Raw genomic sequence first — 14,914 nt, forward strand, 5'->3', positions numbered from 1 at the left:
TTGACTTACTACTCGCGCTGCGTATGAACGGCGTTACGTCTTCGCGCGTGGCTGTCTTATAAAGTACAAGATTCTATTTTTTCTACTGGATTGCTTAAGAGAACCAATAAGGATGCAGAGTTTTAGATCAGATAACTTAAAACTAGATCCTGATTGGCTCTCGTAAACAATCCAGTGGGAAAAATAGAGTCGTGTACCGTTGACTTAAATTAGCATTAGCGCGACCGCCATTTCGCGTCTCCATCGGATACATGTGACAAAAGTGTCTTTATCTTGGCAAGATGTGTTTTACGCATCGTCAGTTTCGAGCAGTGCAAGCGAGACAAGTGTAATCGTCACCCGATTTCTGCCCGGTCTCGATCGCGCTCGATTCTTAGGCGGCACGATCCGCAGGTGTTCCGCTCCTGGCAAAGTACAGCCGGGTCGGCGATTACGCGTCTGCATGAGTTGTTAGTAGCGGACTTCTCCTCTCGGTGACTTATTACGAGCACTTATTACGCATAAAGGCCTGTGTCCACGATGCTAGAACCTGGCCCAAGTTGTAGCTCCGAGAAATGTGTAGCCAGTCAACTACCAGCCTTTATGGAATAGTTGCGAGTTGATTGGCTACACATTTCTCGAAACTAGAACTTGGTCCAAGCGGTGAACGTTGTATAAAATGACAATTTAATCGTGCAGCAAAACGAATCAATGTACGTGTTACTTATGCAAATCTGTCGTCTTTTATGCGATACCTTTTTTGTTCCTTTCGCTAACTTAGATAAACTTTTAATCGCCTCATTTAATTCATAAAAGTTTCCCGCATCCTCGTCTTGTCGATCTGAACGTAGTGTGTCGTCCGCACGACAGGCAGGTGAAATTTTCGATCGGGCGCAAATGTACGTTAACGGTCAGAACGTTTACGCTTCTCAGACTCCCTGAACACGTGCCAACGACTCCATCGTCGACGATGCCTCGTAGCCGGGCGCAAGCTGCACGCCGGCCGAACGCGATCGTATGAATCACGTGGAACGCGACCAAGGTATCATTACGCCGGCAATCACGGTCATTTGTCCCAAGCGTTCTAATTAAGAGTCGATCGGCCGGGCTGGGTTACTCCGCAAAGTTCATTGCAGCTTCGCCTCAGCGTGCAGGCGCTTTTTTCAACGTGACGCATCTGCGTCGAGCAAAACGACCCATACAGCACAGCAAGGTTTCAGCAACATTGCAGCAATAATTTATCGCAAGATTGCAACATTGCCTAAACGCTGGGAAATGTTACTGCAACGCTGCTGCAATCTTGCAGCAACGGTAAAATGTCCGCCTCTAGAAATATTACAATGTAGTTAGAGACAAAACCATACGTATAAAATTTTGTCAGTTTATATTTAAAAGGAAGACTTTTTCAGCATTCTATATAATCATTTTAATAAATGCCTATTTTTTTAAATATAAAATATAGAGTATATTTGATACAATAATTTCAATTTTACATGATTAGTCTATAATCATATGCATATTTGTATTGTTACAGTTTAACATACCATAGTTGACGATGTACAACTGTGCTGTTGCGAGTCGTATCAGTGAGTGAAAAATTACTTTTTATTTTAAATTGACGTTGCGCATACAATTACTTCTCTTTGTATGTATACAAATTCTTAAAAATATACAATGCTGAACCACAAACTGCGCGCGAATAAATGAACTGGCGCGCTCTGTTTCGAACGAAATAATTTCATATCTGAACGGAAACGGAGATGGAGATACATTCTTGTCGCGCGTATTTCATACTCTGAGTTCTATACTGCAATTTTTTTTATATATAATGCACGTTTGTATCATTTGTGTGAAAATACCTGTGGAAAATGGCGTTTCTGTCTGCATACTCGATACTGTATCGATTGTTTAGCCACGGTATTCTGGCGCGTACAAATTGTTAACTAACTTTCTCCTATCTATTCCGGAATTACGCCGCTTTATTCTCGCGCTATTTCCACGTCGCGTTATATTACGTTATCGCGACTCGGTTTTATATTCTCTCACATTTTAAACTTTCATACGACGCCTATTGAAAGAACTCCGTGAGAAAAAGAAGATATTCTTCTCACAGACGCACGGTGGTAGGCGCTTCTGACGCATGTCCCGGTTTTAACGATTATTACGCAATAAATATTTCCGCGATCTAGACAGCACGTCACTCGGCTAACAAGGATAAAACGGACGATGTTTCGTGCCCCACCGAGGCGGGGATCATGCGAGATTCGGCCGTAAAATCGGCAAAACGTTCTATTGTTTTATACCGGCCATAAAGCTCTCCGAGGTATTCGTGACTGAATAAACGAATTGTGATCATTAATTCTGTCAGACGTGGTGGCGCGTTCCGTTTATACGCACGTCTTCAAGAAGCTGAATTATCTGCAATCATTCAGGTGCAATGCTGAAAAACCTACTGAGAGACCAATTTTGTTGAATGAAACGAAACAATTTGATTGAATCATTTTGTTGACTGAACATGTAATTTGATTGTATAAAACAAAAACATATGTTGCTGAAGAGAAGTTAGATGTTACAACTAAATATTTTGTTTCCATGAGTTGTTTATCTGAACAAAATTTTATGGTTGAGATAACAAATTCGTCCATCCCATCGCGTCCTAAGTAATTGTGTTTGTTATGTGAACTAAATCGTTTAATTGAATATTATAAAAAGATTCTGCGCGAGTCAATTAAATTTTGTTTCATTCAACAAAATGGGTCTCTCAGTGCACTGTGGTCGTTGCGTCGGACAGACGTGCCTTCCAACATAGTTTCTCCGACCGATGCCGAGAGACGGTAATATTTGTCGCAATAATAGTATAAAGATGACACGCTCGCGTTTATTTTTTCGACTTTAAAGTCGGCATTACCACGTGCCTCAGTGGTCGAATTGATGAGACGTTCGCCTAAAGAGTAAGAGAAGTCCAGGTTCGAACGTGGCCAGCTGTGGTTGAATAAAATTTGGAATTTTATTATTATACTGGCAATTTGCAGAAACTAATCTTCGAACATTCCTCCCTGTCTGAAAAAATTTTAGACCGATAGTTTATCTTTCAATTCGCCCTTTTCACATTTTTACCGAAGTCGGCGAGTTCATTTTTGCGTTAACTTAGCTTCTTTTATACGACTTTTTTTTACCTCGGCCGTTCAATTCGCACATAAACGATTTACGCGATCCAATTCATTGGTCATCGCCCTGTATCTAATGCGATCATTAAATAGATCGCAGATTCGAGATTGGCGAGGCTCAAGATTGGGAAGTGTCCCCCTAACATTTGAGAGCGCCCCTTGTGCCATCCGAGAAAACGATTTTCCACTCGCTGGCCGCAGCTTTCCCAGAGATCAATGGATCGTCCGATCGGCGACAAAATTCACTATTCCGCTCTCGACCAACGTTGAAAGGGATTTAGCTTAACCGCTCGTTTACAACGAGGGTCAAGCGGATGCCCGAGTTTTCCCAGCAACAATGTCATCGAGTAGTCCGATAAAGCTTAATTTCATTCTCCAATGCCGATTCTTAACGATTCCCCATTGCTTTGTTGCAACTATCGCGCGCGGTGTCTCCCTACGAGCTATTTAAATTACAGCGGCAAAAATATTGTCTACTTTAGAAAGAAACTCTAAAAAGATAAATGTTTTTTTCCCCACCGCTCTGCGTTTACGGTACCGGTCGTTTCTCCCGCGGGATATTGCTTTCCGAGGAGGACTTGAGCTCGGCTCTAGCCGCGATAGAGGCTAGAAAACTTTTGCAGCGGTCCGGCAACCCGAGAGAAAGAGCTCAAAGTAATATTATTTAACCGTTAAAGTCAGTCCTCGTTAGGCTCTCACCGATAGAGGCGTGGGTCGTGTCGTCGTATATTAGTTTGGAAACGCCCCCGCGGATCGAGGGGGATGATGGCACGCGAGATTAATAGCCGTGGGGTCAAGTACGTCGGTATATATATACGCGAATTACCTTGGAAACTTACGGCCGATGTTGCCGCTCAGGTTGTCTGGAAGCGATCGAAAACGCGAACTCGCAGGAATACCCCCGGGGTCAGCTCGATTCGATCCGAGCGAGACTTTTCTCAAGATATTCCATCTTGCCGGTAAACGAGAATCTCTATCGCGGGGATCGAATTACGCGAATGGCAGTCATTGTTCGAGCGATCCGTTCGCTCGACTTTCGACCGTGGGTCAACGCGGGCGCGAAATCTCCGGAAGAAGATTTTTTCCAAAAGGTAATAAGATGCGGACTACACTGAGGGATCCATTTTGTTGAATGAAACAAAATTTAGTTGACTCGACTGAATTTCTTGTTTGGATATGAGCAAGCAAATCTTTCAGTTGGTACAACAAGAAAATTTAGTTGGAAAATTTGGTTGTCAACTGAACAATTCAGTCAACAAAATAATCCCATCGTATTATTTCGTTTCATTCGACAAAATGGGTCTCTCAGTGTAGAGTTTTGAGAAAGCCGTCCCGATATATATCGCGAGGAGCGACCGGCCTTTCGCGACCCTTTTCCCGCATTTCTTCGCGCTGACTTAAATCTCTGCTAACAATGGGAAACACGACTTGGCGATGCAGCGCCGTATCTTGTCGCGATCGATGAGATCGCGCCGATAAGATCGCGCGGTGCCGCGACCGTCAAACCGGCGAAGTGATCACATAGCGCGCATATCTCGGGGAGTGAACAATGGGCTGGCGTATATCTATTAAGATTTGACCCTACGCACGCGAGGTCTCGGTCTCGGATCCGAAATTGCTTCTGGCACGCGGCGAGAGATTTTCCGTACGCGCTTTCCGCGATCTTTCCGGGCGCGTGGCACGAACGCGAGCCGCCCGCCGTGATTTTTGTTACTCGGCATTTGAGAATCTCACGCATGGTAGTTGTAACATTTGTTTTATCGACACGCACGATCGACGGTGCGCCACAACTTTTATCCACGCTGACCTCACGCGGGAGGTGGAGGGAGACGGACGGTGGCGGAAAGTGAAGGAGGCCTGGATTACGGAGCGAGAGATGCGGGAACGTGTCGAGCGAGACGGGCAGCGTTACGACTCATACGACTATAATAGAAAATTATTCACGCGTTACTCAATCGTTCGATTAACTCGGGGAAGATAATGGCACAATTGTCTTGTACTTTTTAAGCGCGCCACTCGCGCGAGCGAGGATTTACGAGCCTGGTAATGCCGCTGATTTACTTTCAACGGTGTCGGCCGCGGAAATCCACGTGTGCGTCAGAAAATGGATGTCTATTAAAATTTACTCGTTTATCGACGGCTCCGGGCTCTCGGCGCTCGGTGATTAATGCCGGGGTTGCGCGTTGCGTAATCGTAGAAATATGCCGGCGATCAGGATGCTACGATTGATTAGTCAGCGCGCGTATCTCCCGCGGAGATTCGAGAGAAATTCAAGCCTACATTTTTCGCGCTTAATTACGAGGACGTTAAACATTGCGTCCGGAGGCACTCGAGCGCGCTTGCGCGCGCAACTTGCGAGAGTTATTACAACGCTTTTCGTAATACCACTGCAATCCCCTCGCAATTGATTCGTGCCTCTCGCAATGGCGACGTGATCCGGAAATGATTAGAAAGCGATCGTAGAAAAAGATGTACGGGCGGACGCGAGGTCCTAACGCGCGATTCCGGAGGGATCGCGCGCGCGCCTCGTCCAACGTCGGGCATTAAATCCTCGAATGCACACCACCGGCGTTCCCCTTCTGTGAGTCCAGTTCCTGGACGCGTCGGCCTGGACAAATGCCCGGATACCAGCGGTGGAAGTAATGCGTCTTAGAGCCGCTGCCGCGCCACCACGGTCGCATAATGTCCCCCGCGGCCCATTACGGCGTTCCCCGTTCGGAGACAGAATCGAGAATCTCGCTTTATCGGAGAGAGAGTCGAGAGAGCTCTTACTCGCGTTCGACCGTGTCCGTTTTCTCGCGAGATTTATCGCGGGATTATGGCGCGAGTCCGCCCCACAAGTAAAGCGGATAACGTCACGGATCTCCGAGATTCACGCTCCCTCAATTTTCTTCCTTAGATTTTAATATCGCGCGCATATCCACAGGGAAATCTGGAAACCCGGGAATTGTCAGGGAATTTTTAGAAATCTGGAAATGCCAGGGAAGAGTCAGGAAATTTTACGATTTATCGGGATTTTTTTCACTTTTTTCCTGAATAATTTAAAGCTTTTGGAAAATCAACTTTTCTCTGGCTCTCAGTACACGAATTTTCTGCTTTGCTAAACGTCAATTTATTTATAAGCGTGGTCGGTAATTTATATTCTCATCGTCCTGTTATTTTATTTCAATGTGTTCAACTGAGACAAAACTATAAAGAAAGATGAATTACTAAACAGTACTATCTAGTAAGTTGCAAACAAAATGCAGTTATAACGAAAGCATCATATATGATTACGTGTAATGGTTTGTAATGATACGTTCGTTCCTATTACACATTGTGTCATACATAGGTGGTATAATTTAAATTTTTATCTTTTTAAACTCCGGACTTTTGTTTCCCGAGAAAAATATTTCAAGGACTTCGTCATTTGACATTTACTTGATTTACCGTACAGACGCGCGCAAATTATGCATCTTGAAAAGAAAGTTACACCAAACGGTCAGGGCAAAATTAATTCCGGCTCCTGGAAAACCTGAGAGAGTCAGGTAATTTTTTTCATTGAGTTTGCTGGACACCCTGATCCAAGATCTGCGCTTCAGTACTTTGTCCCAGCCGTGGATTATACTCGGGGAAGGTGTGTGCGACCGATGATCCTTCTCCGGGAAAATGTTAGAGGTATTTTCCGATACTCGGGCGTTAAATTCATTTTTCACAGTCAGCAGAAATGCACGATGAAACGTCTGAAAGCTTCCATTATCCGGTTATACTCCCGAGTCCTTTGATGCTCGGTATAAAATAATTGTATAATTAAATTCCTGTCTCGAAAGAAAGGTAGGAACGATGCAAAGAGAACGTTAACGAGGCAGAAGTGACTAGCGTTGTGCTTTTCTCTTTTTCGCTTCTTTCTTTTTCCCCCCCCCCTTTCGTTTTCTTTTGGCTCTTGAAGCCAATTTGAAGGCATCGCGCTCCATTTGCAGTCGGGAGCGCGGGCAACGGCTATCCATCGCGGACGAATGTTTCGATGGTTTATCGTGCAACGACACAGGTGAAAACGTAATTAAGAATGCCGCTTATTAAACCACGTTGCGCTCGCCGTAGGGCCGACGTGAGTAAAAGGTAAAATAACCGCTCGCCCGGGCTCCATGGGTGGCACGGTTAGCAGCCCATCCATTTTTCTGACTGCTTGTTGTTTCGCGCCGGGGGTCCGGAGCTCCTTCAATCCCGAACCTCCGGTCCACCCTATAAAATCTCCTGAGTCTGCTATCTCGTCCCGGGAATCCGCGGAGGCGCAGCCTCCATAAAATGCTCTCCGGAAATCGTCCGCTCCCCGTCCGTCCGACCCCTCGGAAAACCTACTTCTCAATTTTCCATCCAATTTCGCGGCCCTTTATCTTGATAAATAATTCTGCGTTGTTGTACGAAGACGGAGTTTGTAGGATACGAATGAGTTAATTGACAATGCCATTGTACCACAGCCGCGAAGGCGCAGTCTCGGAAAACCTACCTTCTCAATTTTCCATCTCATTTCGCGGCTCCTTTAGCTCGATAAATAATACAAAGGCATTTGTAGGATACGAATAAGTTAATAATTGACAGTGCATTGACAATGCTATTATATTACAGCAACGTCGACTCTCTTAATTCTTAATGCAGCCCGCTGTATTATTCGATTATCCGAGGTTTTTATCGATATCCCTTCCTTCTCCGCTGTATCGTGCGATCTCTATGGCACTTTAGAGAGACGTTCGAGAAATCAATCGGCAATCAATGTGTCACGAGCGAGCGATTCGAGCATAAAATGCCGATGCTGCGGACGTCAAGCGGCGCCCGTCTCCGTAAACGGAGTTGCGACCGTGACGCAATTCCCTCGCGAATACCAATTCGGGGAGATTCGTCCGCCGAGAGAGGTAGGACCCGAGCCCTTGGACGATGCCCTTCCTCCTCGGGGCACCTCGACGAGGCAGCGATACGCGGCGCGGGTCCACCGCGTGATTCTTGCGGGCCTCGTAGCGCGCCAGTCACGCCGCCCTCATCAATCTTGTTCGATTATTCCGTGATGGGCGAAAAAAAAGCGAGCGAGCGAGCGGAGCGAGGCGCGGGCGGGAGGGGGCGGGACGAGACAAAAGGGAGGCACGAGGTGGGTCGTTATAAATGGTGAGGCGATTTGATTTCTATTAGGCGACGTATTGTTCGCTCTTCGCGGGGGACTGCGCCGCCACAACGAGCGGGCCCCGGTATTAATGAATTTGCACTCGTTCGTTCGCGGATCACAATCAGCTGGTAACGTATCAGCTAGAGCTGGCAGAGTGAAGAAGCGGGCATCTACGGTGCGCCCCGCTCGACGGGGTCTTATCGCGGCTCTGGAAGTTATACGAATAACACGTTCGCAAAGTCGCGTCGTTATTTTTTTCGTGCCGATCGGCCTGTGCGTACTTTGACGTAGTTGCGCAAACTATTGCGCAACGGCGACTGAAATTAATGTAAATGGTCGGCTGGAGTTTTTTTTTTCGGAAAATGGTTGCCGCGAGATACTTAAGTAATGCGGGAGATAACAATGGTCACGCAGATGATGAATGTATGTTAATGGAATGTAAAACTAATTTGTGTAGTATATTAATCGTGCATTAAAATACAAAACGCGCAATCGGTTACTTTTTAATGTCTTCTATTTGCGACTGCGATTATCGCTTGTTTTAGTGTTAATTAATGCGCCGATCCCCGCGCGGGATTTTCGCTCCGCCGAGATTTGTTTCTACGTTTCTTGCAATGGAAAGATGATTAAATCGTGTTAATCTTTGATCAGATCAGGACAGCTGCAATTGATCCTAATTACCGCGCGCAGATAATAAATGCATATTGCGTCGATCGGCCGCGGATTTCCATATAGCGGCAAGTTTTCATCGGCCTCGGCGCGGCGGAGAACTTGCCGGCAATATGAATCAAGTTAACTTTTGCCGTATGATAACATAATTACGTTAATCGTCATTAATTAAATGGCACGCGGAATTAACGTCGCCGGGTCGTCGCGCGGTCGCGGCGATAATGGCTTGAGCAAACAATTAAAATGCAAAGCGATAACGCAACGGAATTATCGATAAAGCGTCGCGGGCCAGGTGAGCGTTGTAACTTACCGTTGTGTCGGATTACATCATCGGGCGCGCGCTTCGATGAGCCCGATGACTAAGAATAAGAAGCATTTTTGCTTCTCTATGGCTAAATATTATTACTTTCGTTTTCTCTCGTTTACGTAACGATCGACGCCGCAGCGGCGAACGTCTGCGGACTGGCAAGAATCGTACTGCCGAAAATCTTTCAATCGGACTTGGGCGAATCGTAGATAGAAGAAACTTTTCACTGTTATTTTTTATTAATTACTACAAGCAGCGAAGAAATAACGTAGGCGTTCACGTACGCGTTTGCGCGAGTAATAGAGGAAAGTCTCCTATTATGCGACAAGTCCCTAATATGAGACCGCGGGGTTTCTGTTAAATTAATAGCATCGTCTGTTGGTCCCACCATGAATTTATTGCTCTTGAAGTGAAATAGTGGAAAATTTCGTTGAAAAACCTGCTATCTCATATTAGAAGCCGTAATAGGGGACTTTCCCTTATTATTGCATCTGCAGAATCGACAATTGAAATGTCAATTGACGCTCCACGATAAAGATGTCGACGCGCGTTATCGTTTGGCAATATTTTTGCGTTATTGTTCATTCAGAGGTTGCGACGCTCTCAAGTATCCACAGGATGGCGTATGCATGTTGCATGCAACGCACAGGCGAAAGCCGCACTTCCGTTTTACAGTCTCTGGCGGCCGCACGCCTCTATTCGCGCGCTGACGTTAATAGGTTTTTCGTACTGGCGTCTCAATAAAGCGATATTTACCGAGCAGGTGCCCTTTGCACGATGCCTCGCCGATGAGGAAAGCACGCCCACCGTCGTCCCGTCGTATTTAAGGGACGAACTTAAGGGAGGTGTAAAGAAACTCTGTCTACCACGGCTCTCCATCGCGTCTCGCCTCGGTCTTTTTATGCGAGGGCGTTGACGGGAGGTGGACCATCGCAAACACACCTCGCGGTGTCCGTCCAGCGGGATAATTTACGTCGTGACTTTACGAGAGTCTAACTAGCGGGTAGACCGCGCCGTGCGCCGGCTCGTACTATTGCGGCCATTCGTTCCCTACGCCTACGCCGCGAGATTTTTCAGTCGGAAAATGCGCAGAAATTTGCGATTTTGTGCTTTTAAACCTGGGCTACAGAAACCTATTCCTATTTTGACACTTTGTCTCGAATCCCTCCGTTAGGACCTGAGCGGAACGGCTGTCTTGTACTCTTAAGACAATGCTTTGCGTTTTACATCTTTGTCTTAAAGTAACGCACGATAACTGTCTTGCGACTTAAGAATACAAGACAGCTATTCTGCTCAGGCCCTCGTTAAGACGAATCAGTCACGAGGGAATTTTACAAATCGGATAGAATTGAATAGGGAAAGGACTGCATTAAATTGTGCGGGGTAACTTTTCTTTTCTAAAGAATTTCATATAATTACGTTTTCGAAAGTATATCAAGTATTTGAATATTTCCCCGAATATAATAAAAACGATGAAACATCTCGCGGCCGAATACAAACATGCTCCGTATTTCATTAATATTATTTCGTACAACATCTTATCAGAAAGTTGTTTAAAAAATGCGTGCAAGGATCAAAAGTAAAATATCTTAAAGTTAAGATATTAAAATGTAAAAGATTAAGACTGAAATGCTAAAAGTCGGTTCGGTGATTCGGAGCAATTCTCGTACTTTGCGCTCTTTTTACTCCTCGCCGGTCTCTGTCAGCTCAGTTTCACCTCAATTTTATGGGAGAGCCATCCGTTATATCAAATACGGCGACATTGATGCGCGGAATCTTATTTGCAAACGAGATTTCGAGGGGCCTGCTGCGGGCCTCAATTTCGAAACTGTTACTTTCGGGCCCGGTAATCCCGCCGCGACGTGTTTAAGCCTTCAAAAAGGACCCCGCACAATGGCGATCGTGAAACCACTTCTGCCGGATGACACAAGCATACAGAAAGTAAACGGGGAAGGGGGAGATGGAAGGAATAGGAGTTGCGACCGAAAAACCGATTTCCTGCATGAATTGACTTGGTGCAGGAGGGCGCCCTTCCTGTTTACCCGTAGGATCTCCGCCACCTAATTTCGCCTCCTCGATCCGCCGTTTTTGCTACCTATTTTTCTTCTCAGTTGCTCGCGACGTGATCCTGTTACATCAAACCGCTCGGAAGAGTCCGCCATAATGGGGAGACCTTGCCATGTGTCAACGTTGTTATTTAAAGATTCACCAGAGGTTGCCTCGAACGACAAATGCAACAGGTTAACGCGATCTGAAAATTTAGTATTCGTTTAATTTTTCTAACCTGCTAGGAAAGTACAGGCACTTCCTGAATAAAAGATCTTACATGTATTGAGAGATATCGTCGTATCAACGTAATGTATTGAGAGATATCGGTTATCAACTTAATATTTGTCACGGGATTGTCTTAACTGGAAAGCGGCAGAGACACGCACCGAGTACGGCCGGGGTCCCGTATACAATATTACAATGTTACAAAGTAATAATAACGATTCAGACGGTCATGTTTAGCTAATTCTCTTCGTGCGCCTCTTACAGTCTCATCGCCATCATCGTGTGTACATGAAAGATCTCAAAGATGGGACAATGACCGAAGAAAACCTATTACAATCGTTGAACGATTAGCCCGATCATTTTTTCGGATTGGGGCGGAGGGAGGACGGGTGAGGGAAGGCGGCTGTCCGAGGTGGAATCACGGGGAGGGCATTCACTGGCCTTATGAGGCAACAATGACTGGTCATCGACGGTCTTTCGGGATCCCTCTTCTCGTCTTTGTCGAATCGATTGCCCCTCTCGTTCGTGTTCGGCTCCGCAGAAGACCGCGATGATTAACACGCGCGTCTCTGTATCTTGCCTGTTGAAAAAAAAGGAGGAAGAAAATAGCCTCGTTTTTTATTACACACTTTTAACTGCGCAATCTTAGGTAAATCTACGATCACATTAAGACACCATTTTGTACTCGATATTGAAACCTGGGAAAATTCAAATTGTATATCGGGCATCATTTTTCATTCTCAGTCGCCACAATTTCCCGCGGGCGAAACAAGTCCGACCGTAAGACGCGCGTAATTAGAAACAGTTTGGTTTGTCCAACAGTTGCTTTTCTTTTCTTCAACAAGTAAGGTAGACGCGTTCGTCACGATCTTGTACAGGTGTAACGAGAGTGAGAGAGGGGCGAAGGGTAACGATCGAATCGACGTAGGGAGGAAGGAGGATCCGTCTCTTGATTCGATCTGCCAGGGCACGGGCAGACTGCCAAATGAAATAACCCCCGCGATCGCGCGCGATTGTTACCGGCCGCGAGATCATTATTACCTTCGTTCCGTCTCGTCCGAGGCACCCGATGTTCATTACGATACCAGCGTCGTCTTACCACAATCGTCCGGTCGGTGCTAATTGGCAATCTAATTAGATTAATCGTCAAAACTTGGTTTATTAACGTTTCAATCTGCGGGCGCGCGTTTCGGCGAGGTGACAGTTCGATTCACGGGCTGTCGAACGCGGCGCATCCTCGGCCCGGAACGCTTCGAGCGACAGCGGCAATCCATCGGGAGGAGTGTCTCTTTCCACGTGCGTCCCACGAATTAACATTTTAACACTCCGGGCGCCCCCCGCGGAGACCCGCCTCCGCCCCGTCGACTTTTTCTTCCTCTTCCACCCCGTCCGCGCGCTTCCACCGCTGGCTCCGCTGCGCAACCAAGGAGATCCCTCGGTCCTGCCGGCCGATGGAATTAGATTAGCTCGATGACTCGGTCCCGTCATTGGAGCGATTAATCCAATCGGATACGTAGACAGGATCACGCTAGGGGCAATATTACCAAATGAGAATCGCATTCTTTCGGTCATTATTCCTTCTTAATTTCGGACAATAAACGCGAGCAAAGACGTTTAGCGGAGAGAAACCCGGCACGTTGACTTCATTCCGGATACAATGTTGCTCGAGGTGCATACTCTTCGAGCGATTATTATATTTGTTTAAAAAGAAAAATATAAAGATGTGGATATATGCGGTTAAGAAGTGAGCTAAGTTTTTCACGGACAACTTTAATACAAAACGGGCCAACGTTGCAGCACGCAATGCAATGTCCCTATTTGTGCTTCTCGGCCGAAGATAGATTCAATTAAAATTTTTCTCTCGGCGTTGGCACGATATTTGGCTCAATTAGATCAGATTAGACGGGTTTCAAGCGGGTCAGCCGTTGATGCGATTAATCCAGTCGGATGTATATCGACGCGCATCGGGCACCGAGCCTGCTTCTCGATCCATCGGAAAGCAACGTGGAACACGCCCAGGAAAAGAAAGAGAAAGAGCGAGAGGGCACAAGGTAACGGGCCTACAGATGGAGGAGGTGCCGGGGTGAGAAGTCGATCGAGAGCCGCGATCGACCGGTCGGCCGCGCCGGCCCGAAATCGGAAATCGGGCGTCGAGAGCGTCCTCGAGGCGTTGGTACCTCACCGCGCAGGTACCTAACGCTTGGACTTTCGCAAGATGTTCGGAAATCGGCGGGGCACGTGATGAAGCCCGCAATTAAATTTATGAGCCGAATTTCTGGCCTCGCGGCACTCAATACCGTTCCGCAGCGAAATGTGTAATTACGCGCCTTTATAGATAATTAAATGATAAAGTCGCCACACGTCGACTCGGTTTAACCTCTGCCCGCTATGTACATAGTCCCTTTTTATCATCATAATGCGGCGTAATGTAAGACATCGCGACGCGCCGGAGAAAGCCGCCAAAATATATTATATAGGTCTCGTAGTACACCTGTGCAGAAAGAGATCCTTGTGCGTGAATCGTGTTAAGCTAGCGTTAAACTATGCGCGAGTCGTCATCCAGATAGCACACATAGTTCTCTATGAATAATCTTCTGGAGTGCAAATATTCTTAATTTCAGAATATTCCAATCGAATATTCTATAAACTAAATTCTACACTGAGAAAAATGTCCGGATTAAATATAATCGGATAATCAAATTACATAATAACAAACGCGAATACTATGGCGAATAATAACGAATGTCCAACGAATTTCTGCGAATCACGAATCGTGCATAGCGTGGCGCTAGCTTTACAGAAAAAATGTTAAGCACTGATGAGAATCTGCGAGAGGATCTGATGTCGCTCCGTTTTGCAGCTTCATATAAATTGTGATGCACATTTACATCATTCACAATCATTAATGTGCGATGCGTCAGTTTGAGGTCGTAATTGTAAGATTCCATCGCTATTGCATGCACTTTGCGAAATCGTTTCGAGCAATGATTATTTGGCGAGACTAGTACCGGACGTGGCGCGGCGCGGATGAAACTATCGAGCGAAAAAAAAGACGTAAAAAAGAGGGACAGAGAGAGAGAGAGAGAGAGAGAGAGAGAGAGAGAGAGAGAGAGAGAGAGAGGGAAAAAGAGAGGACTCGTGGAAGAAGAAGGGACAGAGGAGCGGGTGCATTGTTTCTGTGGGAGGATCCCATGCATAACTTAGACAGTCGTGCACAGGTGTAAAAGGAGAATGCGCGTGTGGGTATTATGGGGTTTCAGGTGGTGGTAAAGGGGAAACGGGAGTGGAGGCGGCAGCGAGAGAAAGAGACGGCGGGAGAAAGAGAGAGAGAGAGAGAGAGAGAGAGAGAGAGAGAGAGAGAGAGAGAGAGAGAGAGAGAGAAAA

This window comes from Vollenhovia emeryi, unplaced genomic scaffold (genome assembly GCF_000949405.1).
Source record: "Vollenhovia emeryi isolate VEMERY1.0 unplaced genomic scaffold, V.emery_V1.0 DF939124.1, whole genome shotgun sequence".
NCBI classification, from domain to species: Eukaryota; Metazoa; Arthropoda; class Insecta; order Hymenoptera; family Formicidae; genus Vollenhovia; species Vollenhovia emeryi.